General features: G+C 43.7%; 1 protein-coding gene across 28 annotated transcripts in view; it reads right to left on the reverse strand.

The window, feature by feature from the left end:
• The window catches only part of LOC110470912 (endonuclease domain-containing 1 protein-like), a 159908-nt gene that overhangs the window by 61948 nt on the left and 71687 nt on the right, over window positions 1-26273 (reverse strand). For 6 of the 28 annotated variants that reach the window (XR_014951852.1, XR_014951850.1, XR_014951851.1 and 3 more), the window contains one exon: window positions 1-26273. This exon is cut by the window's left edge and continues 12191 nt beyond it; it is cut by the window's right edge and continues 12558 nt beyond it. The exons of 18 other annotated variants lie outside the window; for them this stretch is intronic. The gene's annotated coding sequence lies outside the window, so the exon portion shown is untranslated. 4 more of the 28 variants (XR_014951855.1, XR_014951858.1, XR_014951854.1 and 1 more) reach the window with 3 other exon arrangements.

Genomic DNA, 26273 nt, shown 5'->3' on the forward strand with positions numbered 1-26273 from the left:
GAGAAATTCTTTATTTTGAGGGTGGTGAGGCATCTTATCTGGATACCCATGAAAACCTGCAGGGACTGGTGTTTTCGGAACACTGCATATGAAGTTATTCCTCAGTAAATACCTTTTTGACAGCTAAGACAAGACCTGTCACTTCCTGCAGTCACTCACCTCTATTTGGGCTTCAAAAGGACTTGCTCTATTACAGTAAGTACTGAGAATGTACTGTGTACAACTTATATGACTTAACAGGGCAGAACAGACCTTACCTTGGACAACAGCCTGACTGCACCTGACTACAGAGAGGTCACAATTGGGGCTGTAACTCTGCCATAGTAATTAATAAAAACAGGTACAAATTAGTCACAGGGGGCTACATCCAACTTGCAGCATTTATAGTTAAATATCCTAATAAGAACCTTGTCAGGCAGGGTCTGCTAATGATTTAAAGATACTTTACTTTCCCATCTCCTTCATTAAAATTAAAGGAATTTCAAGTTTGGGAGCTGTCTTTATGCTGAGGCATTGCAGGTTTGTAATTCCAGCATATCCTTCACCTTCACACCTTTTATTAGTCAGGTAACTCCTTCCCCCTGCAGCCCTCAGGTCATTTCAGCTCCTGGGAATGGCCTCTACAAGCTGCAATAAATCACATGGATTAAAAGTTTCTGTCTGTGACTTTGTTAGAGCCAAAAAAACCTGCAAATGCATGATTATAGTCTTGACATCTTTCTGCAGGAACAGCAGCAGCATGCAACCAGCTGACCAGGATGAGGATTACTGTTTTATGCGCAGACACAGTAAAGTTCAGGCAGAGTAAATCACGGGCCAGGGGAAGCACCAGAGGCCAGAAGGGTCTGTGTGCTGCCCTGCACACCCCACAGCCCCCGTGGCAGCTCTCCATCCCCTCTGCCTGTCTCCAGGAGGGTGGCTGTTCCCAGTCTTCCAGGTATCCTCACAGAGCCAGCCCATAACGCTACTCCAGCTTTTTGCTGCCTCCCTCCCCGTGCACTCACCCCCTCCCACCTCCTCTCTCACTTGCCAGTCTCGTTACCCACACACTCACACTCTCCCTTACTCACTCCTAACCCACCCATTTTCACATTCCTCATTCATCTCCATGTTCAGCCACACAACCTGAGCCTCAAACACCTCCAATCCACTCAGGGAGAGGAACTTTGCCTCCCAAGACCCACCTGCCCGTGCCTCTCTCATCAACATCCCCATGCTCCAGGTCCTGGAGTTTGAGCGGAGGCACACCATGTTCATGAGGCTCCATAAAATCCATCTCCACCCACATGACTGCTGATCTTTCATGCCATTCCTTCTGGATGAGCCAAACACTTTCTCTGGACAGAGTGAGGATGGATGGAATAAGGATTGGGCAGTGCTGGCTGTGCCTCTGCCTCCAGCAGGCACCCAACACACCCCCAACCCTGCCAAAACCCTGCTCCTGGAGGCTTCCAACCCAACCCTCTCAACCTCTGGGATACTCTGGAAAGAAAAACAGAGGTAATGCTTCAGGAACATGCAGAGGACTGGGATAAAGGTGCTGGACATGACCAGAGGGCAGCTCTGAAGGCACTGGCTCGAGCCAGTGTGGCTGTATGCCAGCTGACACCAACCACCCACCCCATCTTTCTCTCATGGGGTGACTGCAAAAAAAAACCCAAAAAACAAACAAAGCCCATCTGTTCTTTTTATAGTCATTGAAGTTTTTTCTTTTTTTTTTTTTTTTTTAAGGGAGGGGATATGGATCTAGCTCTTAGTGGTCAAGACGAAGGAAAACTTTCGAGACAACCCTCTCTGGGTGCCCGAAGCTTCTGGTGATGAAGAGTGAGCCCTGAGGAAGAAACAACAAACAGGCAAACCCCAAATCCCACAGAAACAAGTAAAACTATAAAAAGAACAATAGTTATGAAGAATTTGAATGGAAGGCTGGGATGGGGGTTGGGGAAGACTCCAGTAACTAGACTGCAACTTCCACTAATTCTGTCACTAATAGAAAACTAGTTTTTTTGGTTTCCCTGCAATGCCCTCTGCAGACTTGTCTGCACACAGAGCTTCTTCACTATTTAAATGCCACAATGGAGTTAAAAATCATTTAAATTTTATCTCCTACATACAAAAAAATTTTCATTTCCAATTCAAATTGGCCTTTTCAGGTAATTTTCAACAATTTCTCAAATTACACCAGAACAGACCACTCTTATACTAAAATAAAATATGCATCTGAGAATTATACTATTAGCAGCTCCATTTAAAATCTATCTTCAATCAGTAGAATTTCCCCAAATCCTGAAAAAACTGAACATGCAGCACTTAAGATAAGTGATACATTTAATATTCAAGAGCACATAATACTATTCCACTCATATTTACGGGCTGTTAACACCAGAGTGAATTACTGAAAGATGAGAAGGTAGACTTGAAATAATATGAAATATTATGAAGTAAAGAAATGGAAAAATTTAGGGCACATATTAGGCAAAGAAAAATCCTGACATCAAACTTTGTGGGGAAGATTCCAGAGGATCAAAGTGGAAAGCCCAGCGTGGAGTGGGGGGAAAAAAAAAACAAAAAACTACAACCACCCAAAACCACACAGCAGGAAACATGTACTGGCAAGATGACGGCCTGGATGATCTAATGCACTTTCCATCTCTACCATCTCTGATTCTGTAATTCCATAGGAGCTCTCAGCACAGGGCTGGCCAACTCAGCAACTCAGTCAACTGATTGGTGTGTGATAATCACAGTGCTCAATTAAAAGAAGGTCCTTGGAGCTGGGTGCTGTAGCTACTTCCTATCAAAGCTATGCCAGTAGGGATGCGACTGGCAGGGGCTTAGTAATGACAGGGTTGTGGGCAACTCTCCTAAACAGGCACAACAGAATTTATGCCATTAGAGAGACAATCATCATCTTCCCTGCGAAACGCCCGGGGTCAGTTTTTGACAGTGGATTTGATAACACAGAGCTCAACTGTGTCAACATTTACGTATGCAAATAACTTCACTCCTACATGCCAGCGAGCCTTAGAGCGGCTGGATCTATATTATACAGCATTTTTAACTATTTAACTCTTGATTTGTGCACTGAGAAAATCTTCCCTCGGGGTAAAATACCAGCTTGCTGCTCGGATCGTGTGCTTTGTTTGCTATTTTCAAGTCGTTAGGTACGCACACACGCAGGAAGAAAACGGCGCAGAAGAACACACGCGCACCTCTGGTGTTTTAAAGGAGGTGTGTGAGGAAAGAGGATTATTCCCACAGCAGTTAGAATCAATCAGGAACACTGAGAGAAAAATGCAGAAGAAGAGAAAAAACTCCAAAGCAGTAGAGTAGAAAGCAGAGCCATGTAAAAAGATAATCCTTCCCAACTGTGCTGTGCCTGCTGGAAGCCAAACTACTGCTGCCCCAAAACCTCCCGCAGAGAGAGGGGCTCAGGGGTATTTTGTCTTTTTAAATGTTTTTCCCCCCCCCAGCCAATGGAAATTCTATTCTGACTTGGATTATAACAGGATGTGATTTGTGGAATAATAGACAAAGGGATGTTTTTTGAAAAGTATGACCAGAAGAACAATTTGCAATGCTGTTTGAAAAAAAAAAAAGTCAGTTTGATAAATGCTATGAACCTATCAGGCTCTATAAATTTTACTTCTATATATTTATATAGAACAGTAAGATTTAAGGTTCAGACTGGATATTGGGAAAAAAATCTTGGCTGTGAGGGTGGGGAGGCTCTGGCACAGGGTGCCCAGAGAAGCTGTGGCTGCACCTGGAAGTGTCCAAGGCCAGGCTGGATGGGGCTTGAGCAACCTGGGATAGTGGAAGGAGAGTTGGAATTAGATATCTTTAAAGTTCCTCCCAATCCAAACCATCCTTTGATTCTATGATCAACAACCAGAAATTGTAGCAAGGGATGGACTCCTCTCTGGCATTACCCAGTATTATCATAGGTACTTTTCTTTTTCTTAGGTACTTCAGCTCTGAGTAGATGCTGAAGTTAAATGCAGAGACCTAAAATCCAGATGCCAAAGGAACACACAGGAAAGAGTGCTCAAAAGACTGCTTGTTCTGGAGAAAAATGTTAAATTAGTTCTTCCTTGAGCTCCACTGTGATGAACTGACAGGGAAAGTGAGGTTTCCTGTACATGCTGATGAACTTCATGCAGCTGTCACTTTAAGTGACAGTGTCACCTTCTCCTTTGCTTCTGGCCATGAATTCCTCTCACCATCAGCACCAGCAGCCCTGCAGTCATGTCATGGGATGGAGCAGCTCTAATTTCCCAAGAGAAAAGAAATGGAGAAGAAAAACCACTTTTTCAAACCAGCTCAGCAAATTGAGCCGTTCAGTTTGGATCACTCCAAGGCCACCTGGTCATCAGGGATGGCCATGGAAGGAGCTACCTTGAAACCAGATATGAAACCTGCAGAGCAGGTCCCTTCTGCTCACACTGAAACACCGAGGGCAAAACGCCATCCAGCAATCACTGCAACCCAAAGCCATGCAGAAGACAAAACTGTCACCTTGAAAGAGTATCCCACTGGTTAGGAGCTCACCTGGGAGGCTGGGCACTTCTCCCAGGGCAGATCCCAACTCCTGCAGAGTCCCTGAACCAGCAGGCTTCAAGCAGGGCTTGGGCTGAGGCTGCTTTTCTGCCCTCCTGCTGGAGCTGGGCCAGCTCACAGAGGAATTCAAAACTCACAAAGCCATAAAGAGAAAGCCCTGGAGGGCAAGTATGACTCCATGAGAAAGAGACTCCCAGGAGTAGGGGCAGAGCCCTGTATTCTGGTCTCTTCTCCAGGAATTGCTCATGCCTACTGCATGGAAGATTAGATAAAATGTATACATAGTTCCCTTTATACTAAAGCTTCAAAAATACATCCTATGAGCTATGTAAACACACCTAAGAGCCAGTGAGAGCTCTGCCCTAACAGGAGAACAGCATATTCCTACCTGTATTCTTGGAAGTATTTTTATACTTGGTGGATAAAAGTAAATCAAAGAGCAAAGCTGAGATCTTCCCAGGTATGACTCACCTCTGCCAAACTCATGTTTTGGCAATAAAGCTGCATGTACACTCTCACCTGAGCCTGTAACAACACGTCATGAGAGGAATTTCTGTAGCCACTTGGGTTCTAATTCAGGTGCCCAAACTTTGGTGAGCAGTGAAAACTGCCTGCTAGTGTCCATTTGCTGCACCAGGAACATCTGCAGTCCCAGCAGGACACGACAGCACTGCCTGGAGGTGTCCCAGTTTAGCAGCAGAAATAAATCCAATTCTGGATGCCCCATCCCTGGAAATGTTCCAGGGAACACTGGACAGGGCTTGGAGCAACCTGGTCCAGTGGGAAGTGTCCCTCCCCATGGCAGGGTGATGGAATTGGATGTTCTTTAGGGTCCCTTCCCACCCAAGCCATTCTGTGATTTTATGACGTGAGAAGGAAGCAAGGGGATGAGGCAGCAGAGATCACCACACACAACTCTACCCTGAAACTGCACTGATTGAAGTGGCTTCCGTTCATACCTCATGCTGCTGGAAAACATGCATTTTTATTGCCTCAATTATATCTTTTTTTTTTTAGATGTTGGTGCTACCATTCCAGTAGAGTGATGGAAGAGGAAGACTCCTCACTCCTCTTTTCCAAGTCCAATTTTGAGCTCACCATTTCCTATGCAAACCTTAGCTGCAAACTCTGGATAGCTATGGGCCATAAAAAGCCTTGAAAATTTACAAAACAAACAACAGCCTGTGAACTTCCACATGGGAATCCCTCAGGTATCAGTAAAAATCAACACTACCAAAACACTACCCAGACCTAAAACATCAAGCACCTGGTACAAGACATCACACTACACACCTGTGCATGCAGTTTTGGACTGTGAAGTGTCTTCCTTACGTGCAATTTATGGCTTGTGTTTCTGCGGCTACTATTTATAATAAGCACAGTTTTTGTGGTTGATTTTTGTTAGTTTGCCTGTTTGTTTTTTTTTTTTAATCCAGACGTTAATTAACTACTGCAATGAACAATACTCTGCTTCAGAGACAGAATGCTGCTCCACCTGCCTTTTTTTTTTGGCTCAAGATTAACAACCAAAAGCACAGAAAAACATCACCTTTGCAACATATAATTTAGATTCTTTCAATCATATTAGGTGACATTTTCAAAGCTGCCACTAAAAGGAGATACTGCATGCATGACCAACTCAGCATAGTCTATGATTCTGTGACTCTATGTAAAAAAAAAAAAAATAAAAATCAGGTTTCAAAGTATGTTTTGTTCAATTTTTTGGGTGAAAACCATCCCTGTGCACTGCATCAGTGGTAAAAGCTCATTTCCCAAACCAGATGATTTTCAAGAGCAGCACTTTCCCTGTCCCACAGGTGGCTACACAGCAGTGAACTCAAGATCTAAGACTCCTCCTCAAACAGGGCCTGCTTGGGATTTTTCAGTAAATGGAACTGCTCCACTGTGATCCTGAGGAAATCTGATCTGCTGCTTCAATACAGGTTTAACAGTTAACAATTTAGCGGCAATAAAAATCTGCAACTTCCTTTCTTTTCATCTGAAGTGATAAGAAAACAATGATTTTTTTTTCTCCTTTTGGAAAAAAAAAAACCCTCCTGAGAACATTCTGATAAGGTTACGGTTAAATAAATGATTTTTCAGGAGATACGCAGTTAATTTACAAAAATACTTGGCAAAAAATCTATCTTTGAATATCTAATTCATATAACGTTCTCCTTTATTTGTTTAATTCAAGTAAAATATTTTCCTCCACCCTTTCCTTTTCATAGGCTTTTCACACCCACATAACAACCAAGTGACTCTTCCCTGACCTGGCCTCCCACGCCTTTTGGTACAACTGCTCTTGAGTTCTTCTCCCAAGATCCAAAGGAAGCACTTAAGGAAGGGGAAAGAAACCCAGTACAATGCTGAACCTTCCTTTTTCCTTTTTTTTTTTTTTTCATTAAACCACTGGGTTTATTTGCTGTTCTGCAGGGATATGTGGTGCATGGAGAGCCTCCTGAGTGGCTGTTTTGGAAAAAAAAGGGGAAAAGTATCCCTGAGTGCTCTCTGTAAGTGCCAGTACAAGTGGGTTTGGGATGGCAAGGTGCTCTGGTGTCACCATCCAGGGAAATAACAGCAGCAGTGGATCTCTCCCTTTATGGAGAACCTGCAATTCCTACAGCTGCTGTTTGGAGAAGACATGTCACAGAGCAAGACCAAGTCAATCATCACTATTCTGCTTTTCCCATTTCCTATTCATCTCAGCATTACAAGAGCTCTAGTATCCCGTATCAGCATCCTCTCTAAATGGAAAATAACAGTCTAAATGCTGGTAAAACACCAAAGGGAAGTTAAATATCACTGCCCTCATTTCATCGACAACTAAAAATAAACTACTTGCCCAAGAAGCTCCCCCCTCCAAAGAATTCCTCCCAAATACAGAGACGGAGTCGACAGCAGATTCAGGGAGCACAACTTCTAGACCCAGCTCTGTGAGCCAACGTGATTCCTTCCAGCCAATAGTATGTTAATGATTTGGGGTGTTTTTTGAGAAACCACTAATTGATATCTTTTTTCCCTTGGCATTTTACAGAGCCACTCAAAAATAACATAGTTTCTATTTTAGGCATATTTTAGGGAAAGTATCATTAGATTTAATTCCAGGGATGAACATCTGATTTTCATGTGAAATTCTAGAAGACCAGAGCCTTGTTCATTCAGTGTAACAGGGAAATTACAGCTTAGCCATAACTCTGGGATGATGTGATTCCAAAGCTGGAGCTCTGGCCCATCCCCCTTTGCTCAGTACCAGTATCAGCAGAGGTTTGTAGGCAAAAGGTGGGAGGGGAAAGCAGTTTCAAATTGTTTCTGTCAGCCTGATCAAGAAAATTTTCCCCTCATTCTCAGACTCCTAACCTGTGGCAGGGCAGCCAGCGCTTTCTGCAAAAGCTCCAGTGGGAGAAAAAAAATGAAAGCACCTCTTTAAAGAGCTGCTGAAGGGCTTTCTCTCAATCCTATTTAGCCAGATACCATCTCAGCACTGAAAATAAGCACATAAACTTACCAATGCAATATCAGGAGAAGCATCAGAAATAAAGTTGAGGCGTTACTCAGCCGTCAGCACCTCAGCTCCTCCCTGGCACCAAGTAAATCCCACAGCAGCAGGTACCAGAACTGCCTCTCCTCTGCTGCTCGCACCCGAATGCTCACAGCCGGGCTCTGAATCTGCCACCAACAAAAGAAACCACAGGAAGACTGCTTCCCTAATGCTTCAGAACTGAGTCAGTGGGTCAACAATTCCTTCGGTTTAGGAGCCAGACCAATTCCCTTAAACACCCCTTCTTTTCTTTCTTTCTTTTTTTTTTTTTTCTTTCTGATGGAGAAGCCAACTGTCTCCTGCCAGTGGCAGCCCATCTGCTTCCAGAACAGAACCAAACCACTCCAAACCACCACCTCGTTTTGGCACAGGCATCCGTCCTGACGCAACTCCATTTTGTCTCCCACGTCTGGGAAAAGCCATGAGAAAATACTTACCATGGAAAAGGCAGGCGGGAGAAGGCTCCGTGTGCACCTTGCGCGGGCTGTGCCGGCTCGCAGCCCACGCTCCATCATCTCCCATGCCTGGGATGGAGTGGCACAAAGGAGAGCACCTCACGTGTCCCCACACGGTTCCCCTGGTGCGTCTGGTTCCGTGCAGGCACAGAATATCCCGGGTGTGCATTTCAGGAGCGGTGCCTGAACAAAGAGAAAGCTCCGGAGCTGCTATCCCTCTTCCTTACCCATGACTCAAAACCGTCTGGTTGAAAATTGGTTTCGTAATAACCCTTTAGTACCACCTACTCACATCACAGAGCGATTCTTGCAGCAAATGCACAGGAAATCACCAGTGAGTGCCAATGGAGCTACTATTCCAAGAACCAGCTCTTTCGGTTATTCCTTCATCACTTGGAAACCGAGATGCTTTTACTTTCCCTATTGCACAGGGTGTAGGGGGTTTTTTTTTTAAGATGAGCCTTTAACTACGATCCTATAAAATACTTTGTTGATAAATCACCAGCTGAAAACTTGCCCACTGTATTTAAAAAAAAAAAAAAAAAGAGAGAGAGAAAGAATTTCACAATAGTCGTTCCAGAAAATACAGTAACTCCTTTCTGGAAATAACTCACTGGACAAATCAAGCGGGGAGAATTAATTTTTGGAGACAGTCTGCATCCTGCAGAGCACACAGAGGCAGTGTCGTCAGCCACGTGCCTTTGTGACCGCCAACAGCAGACCCCTGACTCACCCAACCACGAGATGAGTCGCTATGAATGAGTTTCCTCTTCTTCCACGCTCCCCAGGGGTGCTCTGTGCCACTGGCATATCCTGAGCCTAATCCCGACTTTGATGGGAATTCCAAAACTCATCTGGGAAGGCTGTGGCCACCAGCTAAACGACGTGGCCATCTGCTCCTTCCTGCTTTGAGTCACCTGTCAGCAATACAAAAGGAAATTACTCAGCAGCGAGCACGTGGAAGCCTCCACTACAGCCTCTGCTGTACCTCTTACGGGAATGCAACATTCTGGAGCACTGGGATCACCCTGAAAGGAAAGTGTTACGTCCTGTAGCACTCCCATTCAAAAAAAAAAGTGAAGTCTGGTTTAAAATAAAGATAAAAATGAATGCCAGGAGTGCGGGGAGAGTGCAGTTCAGCTGGGTTCTCAGTGCCAGCATCACAGAGACTGCCACGGAAGGGGGGACAAAAATAAAAAAGACATTTCACAAACACGAGACCTTCACTGTGCGTGACAAGAAAAATAATTAAAACAACTGAGAGAACTAATCTGTGGCTGCTTAGGAAGTTAACTCTTCGAAGGAAGTGATTAAGAGAACAAAAGCAAAGTGTTATGTTTATCAAACTAGTGAACTTAACCCATGGAGAGGGCTTACTCCTGTGAGTAAAGGTGGAGTATCATCACAGCCCTCCCTGCAGGCATCAGTTCACACTGGGCTGGGATCTTAGTGAATATTAATTAATTATTATTTCAAAGAACTAAGTCTTATTAGAAATACGAAGCACAGCTTTGCCAAAACACCAAATACTAGCAGAAAGGCAGCCACAATGTCCCGTGCCTCTTTACAAAATCCCCTTGGATCTGATGCCTATTCAGGACAAAATTCCCAAGTATTTTCCTGAGAAGACCTGATTAACCACTTACAACATTCACAAATTCAGTCCCAGCAACAGACATTTTTTTGTTTCATCACACATTACACAGCACACAAATTCAGCCCTGTGAAACAAGGCTCCCAACTTCTCCCCAAAAAAAAACAAGCGACAAATACGAGACAGTTACTACAAATGCTGCTTTGAATCTCCAGGAATTTCACAAAAATTAATTAATACTAAAGAGCTAATTGTCTAACCTGCTTCTGCATGCAGAAAGAGCCAGACCTGGTGCCTCTACAAGGGGAGGAGGGAAGCGTTTCTTGTTCCTGTTTCGTACTTGACTTTTTTCCTGCGCAGGAGATGATCTAATTATCCAACGTGTCAGTATATTGCTTCACCCTTCCTCGTGTGTCTCTTTACATTAACATATTTTAACAATTCAGCTCATTAGGAAGGAGGCGAGGAACAAAATGGCAAATTATCCTTAAAAATCAATCACAAAGGCAGAAGTCTGTCCATGTTTTGCCCTGTACCTCTCCAAAACTCTACCGGAGCACACAGCCAACGATGCTGCATGTGAACGGGTCACAAACCTCCCCAAATCTCACATCCTCACGCTGCTCTGATGGAAGTGTACCTGTTGAAGACAGGAGCTTGATGGGTGAGCTGTTCAAGGGAGTGATTTTGGGTCCTGCCCAATTAGAAGGGAAAGAAACTCCCAAATGCCAGCCCCTTATTGTTCCCAACCGTGCTGATGCTCAGCTGCAGGCACTGTGGCTTCAAGGGGGCTGGTGGATCTCATGTATAATAACTGAGGATGGGTAATGAAAGCAAGCCATCAAACCACATAAGGCTGCTACCCATCGCCTTGAAATGGATCTGAAAAACCCTGAAATCCAAATATAACATGGACAGCACCTACATTTGCATATGTAGGATGCCAGCCGAAGTTTCCGAGCCTTTTTATCAAATGCCTTTTTTTTACAGCCATTCAACACCCAGCCCTGCCAGCAGGCACGGATTTGAGAGGTGATCTTGTGTTTTAAACCTTCCCCCAAAATTCCTACAACAGGTTTAGCCTGAGCAGAGTCCCCATGGCACACAGTAAAACCACGGGATCTCGGGAAACGTTTCTTCAGCAAGTTTTGTGTATAATAGCAGTGCCTATATATATAAACGTGTTTACGGCTATTCCCAAAGAAGAGCCTGTTCTGAAGCAGCTCCTTTATTGTGATCGAACACGCTGGATTCATTCCCAGTTTTAAGGCTTATATAAGGCCTTCAAGGAAACAGAAACTTATTTTGTACAAAATCATGCCAGTATAGTAGTAGGTGCAACGGAATTATTCTGTTACACATTAAGTTTTACTAATAAAAGACCTGCATTGCCGTCATAAAGCCAAATGCTGCTTCCCACCAGCACAAACAAATATTTCCTGCCAGGTACGTCCACTCTGCCTAATAAATAACACAGCTTTCTGAACTGAGGGCTGCAGCATAAACATGTTAGATTATCCCTGTGGCCTGTAAGGAGGGAGCACAGCCCGTGCTTGCAGGGATGGCTCACTCCAAAAACCCTCGAGGATGCAGCACAGGTCAGGCCATCTCACAGGTTTGGTTCCCACATCCCCATGCAGGCTTCTGGCACTGCTCCAGCAAAATCCACACATCCCAGGATGATCAGGGAGTAAAATCACTCCAAATTCAAATTGTCATCAAGGACAAAAAAGCTGGATATGTGACCAGGTCTTAAAACTCAAGCTCTTGTACTCATAATAAAACCACTAAATTGGTAATAAGCATCAGGAGCATTAAAATGAAAAATACCACCAAAACCCAACAAACCAACAAAAAAACCCCACTTGACAGAAATGACAGGTTGTGATTAACATTTTATGTTGGCTTCCACGCTGTGCTGCTGCAGAGAATCTGTCTGGTTAGAACACATCTATGCCTGACGTGGGCTAGGAGGACAGTGCAGGTCCCTGAGTGGTACAGGCAGCACAAACACAGTCACGGAGACAGAAACACCCACTCTAGTGCCATTTAGGTGTCCACATCCAAATAAACAAATAAATCAGTCTCCACTGGATTAGCACACGCTCTCTGCACAGCACTTCATTGATAGCACCAAGGCTTTTTCCCTGCGGCCACGTCCCATTTTGTGTTACCACGCAGAGGCAGCTCAAGGACTAAACCAGATCAAAACTAAACCTCCTCTTCCTTAAGATTAAATTATTACAGGACTGACCTTGCAGATACCTTGGCCCAGCTTTTCAGAGGGGTTCATGACCCAGCACTGAGGTTCAGCACAAAGCACAGCACTAACCTTCTCTTTGGGAAAGAGATGCTACTCACCCTTCTGCATCCTCCCATTGCAAAGTCTCTTCCCTGGGAAGTGGGAAACTTGTATTCTCTATTCTCTTTCTATGCCCGCAGCCTGGCACTGGCACTGATGCTAATTTTGATACTACATATTTATAAGCAGAGCAGTGACCTCCTACCCCTCCTTCTGAAACACGCCGCTGCTCCTGAATTACATCAAATGTTCAAAAGGGGATGAATGACCCTTACCCTACAGAGAAAAAGACTTCTCAGGGCATTTGGAAGTCTATGTTTTCATTCATTTTCTTAATTCCATTTCTGTGTTTTATCCAAGCTGTTTAAGCAGACCCCAAGTCAGGACACCATTTAATATTGCCATACCTTTTTCTTCCCACTCCACTTGCTAGGAATTCCGAGATTCTTAACTCTTCTTATTCATTCTACAGGTGTCTGCTGTATTATTTTAGGTCTGCAGTTCCAGGGTTGGCAGTTTTTTAGACTGCATTTCATGGGCCTGCACACAAGCCATGTTCACAAATACATTCTGGAGCTGTAGAAGCTGACAGGAGTGGCTGAATTCTGACCCTGGCATGGAAAGGATGACGTGAGGGGCAGGCAAAGCAAGATGAAATTGCTCTCCTGACTTACTCTGGTAGCTACAACAGATGGATCACATAATCCAATGCAAACAGCAAGCAAGTTTCTTGGTAATGAGAGAAAAGGACACGATGACCTCTAGGTAAAAATCCTGGGAACAGCAAGCACACATAAACATCAACCTGAGCAACTTTAATTCTGTGCCAGAGCCTGAACTGAAGATAACAGCAAAGGCAAACACCAAAGACAGATTTAATTCAGGCTGTAATTTACTGCATGAACATGCCAAAATTGTGGTACAAACCTCATGCCTTTTAACGCTCCTCATTGTAAGCCTATTCTTATCTTGGTGATGAATGTAGGATTTTAGAAAGTTTTTTGTTTGCTTTTTTTCCAAGACTCTTGCAATTTTGGTGCTCTCTTCTTTAGCAGGGAGGAAGCTGGAAGTACTTCAGGTTATGTCCTAGAACTGATCCACAAACACAGGGCATCTCATGACAGGGTGCTGATAATGAATTATTCCATGGACACAGACAAGCACATTACTCTTACCTCCCTCTCCCCTCCTCCCCAGTAAAGGATATCTTAATTTAAGATTTACTTTGTTTGCAAAGTTGATTTAGCTCCTCCAATGGGAAACAACAGCAGCATGAACTGTGTTTTCTTGGTATGAAGGTACAGATCTCTCAGCACATGCTTTAAATAACAGCCTAAAAAACTCCCTGTTCCTTCTTCTGATTAAGAAATCCTTGAACAGCTCAGTTCCCCAGCACTCAGAAACCCCAACAGGGTAGCACGGGCCATAAACACTCATTTTCTGCCCCAAACATGGGAACACTTCAGAAATAATGAGCATTTGGAGGAGGGTGGATTTTTGGGGGGATTTCCTTTATTTTAAGCGCTCCAAACTCATACCACTAGATGGCACGTTTGAAACTCTTGGCATCTCAGTGAAATCACAAGTCTCTGCTCGGCATCACACCGTGCTTATCCCCTCCTGGGATGGAAAAGTACAGGTAGAATGATGTCTCAGGAGCCAAAGAACCGGGACAGGCAGAAAATGGCATGGAAAAAAGTGCCTGCTTGGGAAGCAGCGTCTGCCAGCCAGCTGAGAGAGGGACTGCCAGGGAGAGCTGAGCTCCAGCACTTCCAGCTCCCATCTTGGTGTGGCCTTGGTAAATCTCTTCATGTCTTGGGAGAGTATCTGAACGACACAAGGAGCTGAGACAAGAGGAAAATGGCAGAAGAGGGTGAGAGTTGATCCTTTGGATGCACAACGCCACGTTCAGCTGTGAGCTGAGCAATGCTCTGCTCTCTGCACGTCCTCGAGAGCTCAACAGACCAAAAACCATCCACAACCCCTCCAACACATCACTGTGGCAGGGAGACATTCAGGGCACTACCAAACAGGGGAAAATGCAGCCAACCCACAGCATCCCATGCGAGATATGACTTTTCCAGAAACGTCAAGCACTTCCCGCCCCACAGACCTCCACGACAGATAAGCAAACACACAGCAGCCCATGACACTGAGTCACAGCCTCATGAGCAAGCCACCTCTTGTGCAGGACACGTTTTGGAGTGTACCTAGATGTGCCCCGGTGTACTGGCCTTGGCAGGGATGCCAGAGCCTGGCAGCACCACTTCCTTAAGGCTTCTGGCTCGCTCTTGCTGCCAGTTCCTTAATTTAACTCAACCTACTTAGAAAGTGCATTAGCACAAGCATGTACCAACATTCCAACCAAGCAAGTAACATTCCCTCAAAGAAGAACAAGTCGGGTCAGCACCGCTGTAACGATCGCGGGCGCTCGGAGCTGGTACTTGTCATGGCATTGCACCCCACATTCCCTCTGTGGGCAACTTCAATAGATGGGGATTAACAATTTACTATGAGCACTTCAAAATCTGACTCAGTCTTTGGAATGGGCACTCGTGTCAATGGGAAAAAAAAAAAAAACAAAAATACAAAAAAAAACCTATCAATTTGAGCTAGAGAAGGAGAGAGATGTTGACAGACCCCAAAAGGGCAATGCAGAAGAGTGCTTCTTGCCTGGGTGGAAGAAAACATACCATCTTCCTCCTTCCAAACAAGAACAGCTCAGCCCCAGAACTGCAGCAAAAAAAAAAAAAAACAGCAAAAGTTTTCCTTACAGAGGATTTAGTGCTGAAGTGCACAAAGTGCCCTCACCATCATCACCCTCACTAAAGGACCAAAATACATTCCTGAGGCAGCACAAGAAAGCTTTGCCATAGCACCATCCATGCTACACTCTTCAGGAATTCTGCTCTTCCCTGACCCATCAGTTTGGCACTACTTTGTGTATTTACATGCTCCTGTATATACACTATGGACCTGCTGGGCAAATACTCCTCAAAACACACCAGAGTACACTTGTGGGTTGATGTCTGGGCAAATACTCCTCAAAACACACCAGAGTACACTTGTGGGTTGATGTCTGCAGGCTCTGCCAGCAAGTCTGCAGACATCAACACGTGGCTGTAGCATCTTGCTGAAATATTCCAGCAAGACCTCTAACTTCAATGGACAAACAACTCAAGAGGATTCAATTTCATATGTAATGATGCAATAATCTCACCTGAATCTTTCCAGTTCCCTTTGGATGCAGCTCCATCCCTCTAATCATCCCTCTCTCTAGGGGTGGATGCTGCTGAACCTCTCACAAGTAGGAACAGACCATGGTGCTTTGACAGCTTTTAAATGAAGACCACAGGTACTCCAACAGACAGGCAAATTCTTCAGTGTAAATACAAACCCCACTGCAAAATTCTGTGTGGGGGTAGAAATGGTGAATCATCTATAAATGAAAATCCTTGGAATTCTGGTTCAGATTTTCCTCCTAATGAACCACTCAATACATTGCATCCCAATTGAAAGCAAAGAAAATACTTCATAGGTGGGATTATTCTCACTTCTATTTAAATACCTGCAGCACAGATGTTGATATCTGGGTTAGTCACAGGGAACTCCTTTAAAGTCAGTGCAAAGAAACTGTCACTTGCATGACATGATTCATCTGACTTATTCCAGGCAGTTATTTGGGATGTTTTCCCTCTCAGAAGGGAAGCCAAGAATGTCACAGCCCTGTCAGATGAGTAACAGTGATACCAATTTCTCAAATGCTGCTTAAAGCTACTGAAAAAAAAAAAAAAAAAAAAGTGGGGGGGACTTTCAGATAATGATTTGTGGGATAAACTTTTATATACTTACTTAAATGGAAAACTTTAAGAAAGAGTGTTGCTCCTTAAGGGTTTTTGTTCCAAGAATTTTCATCCTAAAATTTCCAAACTAAATTTTGCAGCACTGGCCCAGAACACAAAGATGGACAAAGAACTTTGGGCAATGTGAAAGTAACTGATCCATTCACCTCTTAAAAGCATTAATTTAAAAGCAAACACAGTAACCTAAAGAGCAGACAGTGGATTTCATCACGCAATACCCTTTTACGTCAACAGAAGGATTTTTATGAGGAAGGAGGAATAAACTTGTGGTTAATGGCAAGATGTTCGAAGTGCACTGCTAGCTCTAGACTGTATTTTTCACGACTGTCTCCACCTCAGTGTCACAAACATTATGTTTATTGCTCTGATTTACATTTTTGGAGAGGACACAGCCAGGGAAAGAAGTACTGGGAGGAAGATGAGGTGTTTTTCTCTAGCGCAGCATCAAGAGCTGAACCTCCCCCTTGTATGGAAAAGCTGACTGCCAAGAGGATGGATCTCATGGACAGTCACAAGGACGTGGCTATTAATGAGTCGGGCTGAAACTCATGACATTGCTCCAGCCTCTGCAGCACGGCTGCATCTGATGTCCCTTATCTGGAAACTCCCTGGCCGCTCAGCTTTGACCAGAGTTTCCTCAACCTTGCAGACCTTGCTGTTCTCCTCGTAACCCCACTGACCTTGCTGCTCTCCTCCCCAGCAGACAGCCAGAAGCATATAAACAGATTTTTGAAGAACTGGAGAGACCACTGGGATCACCTTGTGTGGAAGTCGAGTGCGTGTCCCGGGGTGTCACTGGCCTGGCCATGCTCTCCTCAGTCTGAGCTCTCCATGCCAGGACTGGCCTCTGAGGCACCACGCAAGACAGTTTTGTCATTTCTGAGCTCACTCCTGCTGGTGCAGAAGCAGAAATGAAAAAGTAATTCAGACAATCACACAATGGTTTGGGTCGGAAGGAACCTTAAAGCTCACCTGATTCCAGCCCACTGCCATGGGCAGGGACACCTTCCACTATCCCAGGTTGCTCCAAGCCCTGTCCAGCCTTACTCAGAACACTTCCAGGGATGGGAGAAGCCACAGCTTCTCCAGGCAACCTGTGCCAGGGCCTCACCAGCCTCACAGTGAAGAATTTCTTCCTAATAGCTCATCTAACTCTGCCCTCTGTCAATTTAAAGCCATTCCCCCTTTCAATACATGCCCTTGTCAAAAGTCCCTCTCCAGCTTTTCAGTTCTCTTTTTATTTATCTCCCATCTACAAAAACAGACCCACTCCACTCTCACCAAAGCTCATAACTGAATTACTGTATTATGGTAGATTAGCAGCTTCTTCTGAAAAACCTGCCTGGCTGCCAGGGAAAGTCAACATCCTCGGCCAAAGAGCATCCAACAATTAATAAACTTCATTTAGCTGCCACCAAATGATGTCACCGAGAGCAAAGTACAACAACAGAAGTGACAGCCAGGCGGGACACGAGCTTTTCCCAAGTATTGTTTGGGCACGGAGTGAACAAACCCCTCGTTGTTGGTGTGCCCCTGGAAGCGGATGGCACACACACAGCTACCTACGTGTCTCCCAGCACATACTGGGAGATGCTCGGGCAAATTTATCACTGGGAGAGAACATCACCTCCAACAGACTGCAAGCTGAATCATGTAAATTTGGGTAAAGAGAATCCCATTAAAGAAGCAAAATTAATGCTAAGTGTATCAGATGAAAGAGTTCACTTCTACAGCCAGCGCCTGAGTGCAAATTCAAGCTACTTCGAAGATATTCAGGTCATTCAGACAATTATTTTAAAATGGCAGAGAAAGACAGCCTGATGATCCATGTATGGCAACAGGAGCCAGAAGCTCTGAATCATTCATAACAACACTTAGCAGCTCTATCATCTGCAGATCTCAAAGCTGCTCCACAAAATGGATATGAATCGCTGGCACCCAGCTGTGGCTCCTCTGCAGTGGGTTGGCATCGCAGGGTGCACTGGGAGGCTTGGAGAGCACCAGGGTGCTTTCCAAACAGCAGGCAGTAATTACAGCTTCTGTCCCTGTTTATCCACCTACCTACCCGCAATTCTCATTTAACATTCCCATGGCTGGCATTCCTGTGGCTGTACCCCATCTCCCTCCACAGGAACCCCTTCACTTAATTCTGTGAATTCTCTGGCAAATCTCAATTTTCAGAAATAAAAAAAAAAAATAATAATTGTGTTTTATCCCACCCCAAACAGCCACATGGATTCAGCAGATTCCTCAGCACCTGTTGTACCTGAGAGAGATCTTTCATGCTATCATTGTACTGATGAACAACAGAGCTGAGCCAAACACACCTTTCACATCCCTACATCCCCGTGCTTTTCCTCACTCAGACTGTTAAGACTGAAACCTTTTAATTAAGATTTAATTTGCAAAATTCAGGAGACAAATGCACAGAGAAAGGAAGTGGCATGCTGAAATAAAAGGATGACTCTCCAAGATAAAACCAGGCTCCACATTGCCTGAGTCCTGGCCTCCCACCTGATCCAGACAGGGCTGCTACACCCAGTTTGAACATTTACCTGGAGGTTGCACAAGATTCCTATAAACTGTCTGTGCCCCAACACCCCTCTGTTAATGCCAACAGCTGTTTCCCAGGGCAGAAGATGTGGTCTGAAGGGGTATTTGCCTTTTAACTGAAGAACATTTTGTTAGCACTGCTATTACCATCACTGTTTCAGTGGCTGTATCTGCTACAGGTTAGAAACAGGTTCCTGCTTCCACACTGCCTTTATCCACCCCATTCCTGCTGTGTCTGTGTGCCAAATAACAGGGCTATCAGCTGCTGCAAGCTCCTGTCCGTGAAAGATCTGAGGTACAGCATGCTGGAGCCTTAAGCAGATGTAAAGCACACTGTCCTGCAGATAAAACTCCATAGAACACACTTCCCAGAACAAGAGATGCAACTAAACTGAAAAATTGGAAGAAAAAAGTTGCTACTAAAACCCTGTTAATTTCTGCTGGGTATGAAAAACTCAAGACACCCCAAGTCTCTTCTGCACTGTGCATCCCTCAGTCAGTTTTCCTACACATTAGAGACCCAACTTAAACCAACACCTAAGAATATTATTTTATAAAGCCTTTGCTCTGCAGTCCATTTTTACTCACTACCACTACAGTGTAGGATTAAAACCTTACATTCTCTCAGATGCTCCCTTTTGACTCTACCCTGACAACTACATCATAATTCACTTTTCGATATTCTCTTTCTTTCCCCTCCCATGATGGGCTCATGGAAAGAGAAGTAAAATTTTTCTGCAGGTTGAGCCTGAATTAGGAGTGACAAAGATTTTAGTAAAGCTGGGAAATGACAGGTTGTACAGGAAATCATGGACTAAACGCACTGGGATAAATAAGATTTTTATCTTGTAAATCCGCTCTGGGGAGTGGGGTCCTCATTTTTCTATAAAGATTTTTCTCTCACCTTCGGGGAGTTCTCTGTAGCATAGAGTTGCTGCCTTGTAAATGTGTTTGAGATACTTCTCCCAGCACTGCAAACATCATATAATGGAACTACAGGAACTTCAAAGGAAGTGGCTGCTTAGGGCAAAGCTGAAAACATTTATTGTCACCCAGACACGCTTTTATCAACTTGCTCAGGCAGAGTCATTTGTGATACACTTTCCCCCGACGTGCCTTCAAAGAGAAGCGAAGCTGCTTCCCCTCAACACTGAGCTCCAGAAAAAAACATTTCCTGGTCAAGCCCAGCTCGTGCCAAGGTATTTCTTGGACGAGCCGTAGTGCCAAGCAGTGCTGAGACCTGCAGCTCACCGATTTTAAGGATGATTTGAACAAGAACAACTTCCTGCTTTATAAAGGGGCTTATCTGAACGCCTCTTCTTCCAAATGTGCTGGATATTTCTAAGGTTTGTCATATGATTTCTTCCCTCAGTACACGTACCCACGTCCCTCCACTGGCCTCAGCCAGTATCTAGGAATTAACTCTCTCCTTAGCTCCATTAGTTACACAAAAGAAGCCTTCCTCTTCTTTCCAGGTCCAACATTTGTATCAAATTATTTTCACCTCAAATATCATTTAAATTCAGCAATAATGATTCCCAGTCTTAAATGGGATTGCTCAGACTCCAAAGTCAGTCCACTACATCTAATCATGAAGTCAGAAAATCCCATTTTTAGAAGACATATAATATTTTGATAATTATTTTATTGTTATTCCTTCTGTTCATACAGGAATTTCAGAAGTAACTGTTACTAAAAATTAAGGCCTCAGTGCACAAGATCCTAATTTCATGTGGATTACTGACCTGCATAAAACAGTTTCCTAGATAAGGACCTACCCAAAGATCTCCAATTCTTCCAGCAATTCCAGTGCAGTCCAGTTGAGTCCAGTAGGAAACAGCTCTGCTGAAACAGGGGAACTCACATGTCCTCCTGCCCTTCACACTCTCCCAATTCTGCATAACTCTGCCTCTGTTTGCAGCTATCCCACTGCCCAAACCCTGCCCCAGAGCAGGGTCCAAGCCTGGATTAGGAATGAAGATGGGGAAAAGGGCCCCAGTACTGGCATCGCTTAATGGATTAGTTAAACCCATTTCTGGTAATTGATGAAAATCAGCACAGGGATCATCAGTTAAAATAATTTCATTACTTCTGTGTCTGATCTTCCCTTTATCCTCTTTGCCTCCATCTCCCAAAAACACCTGCTTTTCGGAAATCAGTTCTTTCCACAGCATTTGGTGGCCTTTATTCTGCCAGGTATTTCTTCACTACAATGATTAAATAATCACTACTACTTCTAAAATTTCATTTGCAGCAACATTACCAGGTAAATGCCAGAGAAAGCTTATCCTACTCTGAGTAGGAGGTTGGACTGGAGACCTCATGAAGTCCCTTCCAACTTAAATTGTTCTGTGATCCCATGATGTGAGTATCATGTTATAAAAATCCATGCAGGCTTGTTCATGTTTTTTTGAGTCTCATGGAGAAAAAAAACAAAACAAAACAAAACCCTTGTCTACTGCCAAAAGGTAAGGAATTGGGTGGCAGCAAAAAAAAAAGAAAGGCCTACCAACTTTCACGTCTACTCGTAATACTTCAAACTTGTCTATACTTCTCCGAAATTATTTTCATCTTGGGATCTGAAAATTCCCTACACCCAACTTATTCCATTTCATAACACCATTCATGCTGACATGTCAATAAACAAATTCACTTTGGCACAGTTGGCGATACCTTATTTATTTCCCTGTGAGTTCCTCTTTGGAAAGAGCAAGGATATGGAGCAACCAGATGAGTACAACTGAAGAAAGGCCACCAAAGAGACAGTATGTTCTTATTTACTATCCATAAATCTAATTTATTAGATTTGAGGGGAAATTTGACCATATACTTCCACCCAACCATGCTAGTCTCAGTACATTGTTCTATTCCTCAGAGTTTGAGTGAAGACTTTATGTCAGCCCAAATTCTGTTTTCACCCCACCTCAGCTCAGCCTCTCCTTGAGCCTTCCCCAGCCCACGCATGGAATGTAACGTGCTAAAGGTCACAGCACTGCACACGTGAATGAATCTGCTTTATGTCTTCTAAAACCTTGAGAACTTAATCCTTGGAGAACCTGTCCCCTTTCACGTCTTCCTCCACAAGAAACGAGATGGACCTGGAGCTCTTGGGTTAAATTTTTCCAGCCAAGCCCAGGGATTTCACTCCCAGTCCAGCGAGTGCGCGTTGGCCATCGCATCCCGAACTCTCCACCAGTGCTTTGCTGTGTGCTGGCTGCTCTCCGTGGCAAGTAAAGGTTAAGGCTACTGAAGGTCTCTCCCAGGTTTCAACATGCAAGAATGAAGATTTAGGACTTGGTGTGCAAGTGAAAAGGAGAGGATCATTAGCGGAATGTTGGGGACAAAGGTAGTGCAAGAAGGATGAAATTTCACTCTGGAAAGACTGACAATAAAATGCATTTTGTGTACTCTCTTTCCTTTGCAAGTCAGTGTAATCCAGATTATTCTGCAGCTCTAATAGGAGATTTGAGAAGTATTCAACACAAGAAACTTCCAATTGGGGCTCAGGCAGGAGCTTCAGATTTAAAAACTGTCAATAGGTTTGTCAGCCAGACCATGGAAGTCAAATGCGTAAGTAACTCGAAGATTATACAAATTCCCCGTACTAAACTCCCCTGAATGCTCTTTTCATTGTAAAAAAGGATTAGCAGCATATAAACAATTTACGTAAGGAGACTTGAATGATTTTATTGTGATGTGCTATTTAGCATTTGCAGAGGCTCCAATTATAAAACTTTTACTTTTTTAATTTTCCGCAAGACACCCAGTGAAATAGCATGTTTTGATTTATTTAACAGCAAGAAGCCTTGGTAGGAGACTGTTTTACTAAATGTGGTCATGCAGCCCTATCACCAAATTGCTTGTGTATGCAAGTTCTGTACAAAAAAAAAGGAAATATCGCTCACTGAAAATTAACCAATTGTTGAATCTCACCCAGCTTTGAGGAAGCCCATACAGTGACCACAGTGATACCAAAGATTTGTGTCTCCAAACAACACGGCCATGTTTGGATCACAAGGGATACTGAATAAACAGTTTATTGCTATCTCAAAAGAAAAGCCGAACTTCTGGACCATGAAGCAGGAGAAAGGAACTCTGATACAATACAGCACAGTCAACTCTCAAATATGTCTGATAACAGGAAGCTGGAGTAACCTAGTTAATGAAAAACCATCAATAACAATACTATTCTTTGCAAAGCCAGCTCCTGGCATCTTCAGGTGGTTTTATTGCCTTGGCCATGGTATTTCCGAGAGGCACAGATCCAGCCTGGATCCCAGAGCAACGTGGCCCTGCTCCTCTAAAGCAGCACCTGAGCCTCCAGGGCTTGTGCACAGCAGTTTGTGTCCTTGCATGAAGTCTCCACCACCAGAGCCCAGAGTCAACACGGCTGCTCTGCTGTTTGGCCACCACAGTGTCACCACCCCAAGCTCTGCACAAGGATGTCACCGGCCTGACCACGCACACCAGAGCTCTCCAGCTCCAACAGCAGAGGACTCCTGGCATCCTGGGGTTCTTCTTGCAGCTTTAGATTTTCTTTAGAGAGACAACCAAGGAGCCACTTCCATCCTCAGGAGAGCGATGCCCTCCTAGGAGCACGCAGGGGTCCACCAGGACAAAGTACATAACCACACGTGCCCAGGCAAGCTGCAGCCCCAAAACAACCACAGCACTTGTGCTCATTCCCCTGAAGGCACGACACAGGTGAAATTTACACCTATTTCCATTTTTTCCATGACCAACAACTTGCATAAATACCAGCAGCAAATCCCAGGCTGCTGACAAAGGTGGACTGTACAACAACAACACAGCAATACTCTGGAGGGTGGAAAGTCAGTAAACAAAACAAAAATAAAATGCAGATGGTATTTAGCTAAAGCAAACTGTATGGTTCACTGCATACCTAGCAGGCCAAGAAGGAAGGGAAATTCCTTCTCAGGGTTTATGTGAACAATGAGTTTCCCTGAGAACTCCAGGAGGCCGTTCCCAGCTCCTCACTGGCACCATTACTAGCAAAGGCAAATGCTGGAAAGGTTGTTTCAGTTCATTACTGACCTCAGCTGAAGTCTGAGGACCCTCAGTGAACTCCAGTGTGGATCAATGTGACCTCTTGCTTTAGAGTATTATTGTTGTTACAGCGTGTAAAGCACAGAGTGTTGCTTTTGAAAGAAAATACAGCTGTGGATGTGCCATCACGTTCAAATCCACGTTCCAGCAGTCTCATAGGTCTGACCAAACCCTGCTCCACTTCTGCTGCTCAGTCTCATGCTTAGGATACAGCCAAATTCTCTCCCATTTTAAGTCAAAGTATGAGAACAACATAATGGGTGACTATAGGTGAGGAGCAACCCAGATATTAACCATAAAAATCAGCAAGAGCTGCAGGCATCATTATCAGGATTGTGCAAAAAATCCACATTTTGAGATACGTCTGTCACTCTGTTAGCAAGCTTTGGACAATTGGGCATAGAAATACAAATGAATGGGTCTCTAAAAATCTTCATTAAAATATGCTTAAAAATCCATCAAGATACTCTTTAAATCTTCTCAAAGCAGTGAGATGGCACCAGTGTATCTAATGGCTATTTTCAAAAGAACAGTGGCTCCTCTGCTGCATTGTTTCTATCGCATGAAAATGTCAGAAATGGTTGAAATGTGAAAAATAGGAAAGTCTCACCAATTCAGACCAAACCGCAAACCACTTTGTAAGATCATGGAATTCTACAAGTGAAGAGACAAATGAACAAACATGCACACCAATAAAACTGCACAAGAAGAAACACGCCAGCTTCTATTCATTTTCATTTGCTCCTTTCTGCAGATTAGGAAAAAAAGGGCTATAGCAGTAAAGTGTTGCTGGAGCTGGACGTAAATTTTAGAAGTTTCGTTAGAGAATGCAAAATTATTTTCAACATGGCTTCAGTTCAAGGCAGGGATGTGAATGGAAAAAGTTACAAAAGCATTTCAGAACCTCAAAATAAGGAAGACTGGGATAAACATGAAGTCATCTATGGATAATACTCTTCAAATATGAACTCCTACGCTCCTGTTTTTTGGTAATACTTTGATGTGTGCTGTGGTTAAGCAGAGGGTTGAAAGAAAGGACAAAAAATAGGCAGGTTCTACAGCTGCCATGTAGGTACAAATTAATTGCAAAGGTTTGGTTCTAAAAGCCAGTTAAAAACACTGGCACTCATTACTACAAAAGTTTTCATCTCTTGTTTTCATAGGGGCTTAGCATCAGTGAAGAATTTCTGAACCTGTGAACAACTTCATATATTACCCTCATTTTACTGACAACAGGGATACCAAGTCTACCCCAAGCATGACCCAGCAAGCCAGGGAGTGTTCCTCTCATGTCCATTTTTCAGCAAAAATGAGAACATTTTTCCCTTAAAAACTTGGAAATGGGTGGCAAAACTACAAATATTTTAAAATTTACCACTTTAAATCCCAGCTTGAATAGTGCAAGAAGAGACAGCATCACCTTGCTTACCTACTGTATACTGCAGTTCTACTTAGTCAGCTTCTTACACCCAGTTAATGTATGTTAGCACATTCACAGCTTTTGAGCAAAGAGGCTGAAATCCAGATTTCAAAGAGCTGAGTTATTTTTTAAGTCTGGAGAAATACACATTAAAATGAATTTTAAAAAAACCCACATGCAGTTAATCATTGAATACAACTACCATGCCAGCAAATCTATTTGTAAGAATTTTGTCATCTTGAGCTGGTCACTGAAGGTGTCAGGTTGGGCAGGGACTTCAAGATCACCTAGTTCCAACCACCCACCATGTATTACTGCACAATTTTAATTTAAATAAAATCTTATTTAGCTGATGGTAATGACTACCCTTCATGTAAACTCTTCTTGCTCTTCAACAAACCTAATTTTAGGCTCTAATCAGCTTGCAACTCAACAGAAGCAATCAGAGTACTGGCATAAGCTGCTATAGGAATAGAGTTTAACCATTAATTGTAACTCATCCGTGTCTTGTTTGTCAAACCTTTACGGTCACTTGGAAGAATTCCTGACTGTACCAATTCTTGGTTCTCCCAGATTATGTTGAGACAACAACAGTAATTAATTAATTCTGTTTCCTTCACGTAAGGAAATAAAAGCAGAATCATTAAGGCTGGAAAACCCTCTAAGACCGCTTAGTCAACCATTAACCCATCACTGCCAGGTCCACCACTCCACCATGTCCCTAAGCACCACTTCTACCAAGAGGTAATATCAATCCTGATTTTCCAGATAGGAAACTGCACCATGGAAGAATTCAATCATATGCCCAAGATCACAGGAAGAGTACTCTAATTTTAACCTTTAACTTTAGGGTTCTGATGTACATTTTCCCTGCTCGATACAGCTGACTGCTGCTCTTCCAAGTCCTTGCACTGACAA

This window comes from Lonchura striata, chromosome 1A (assembly GCF_050655825.1).
Source record: "Lonchura striata isolate lonStrDom1 chromosome 1A, ASM5065582v1, whole genome shotgun sequence".
Taxonomy (NCBI): Eukaryota; Metazoa; Chordata; class Aves; order Passeriformes; family Estrildidae; genus Lonchura; species Lonchura striata.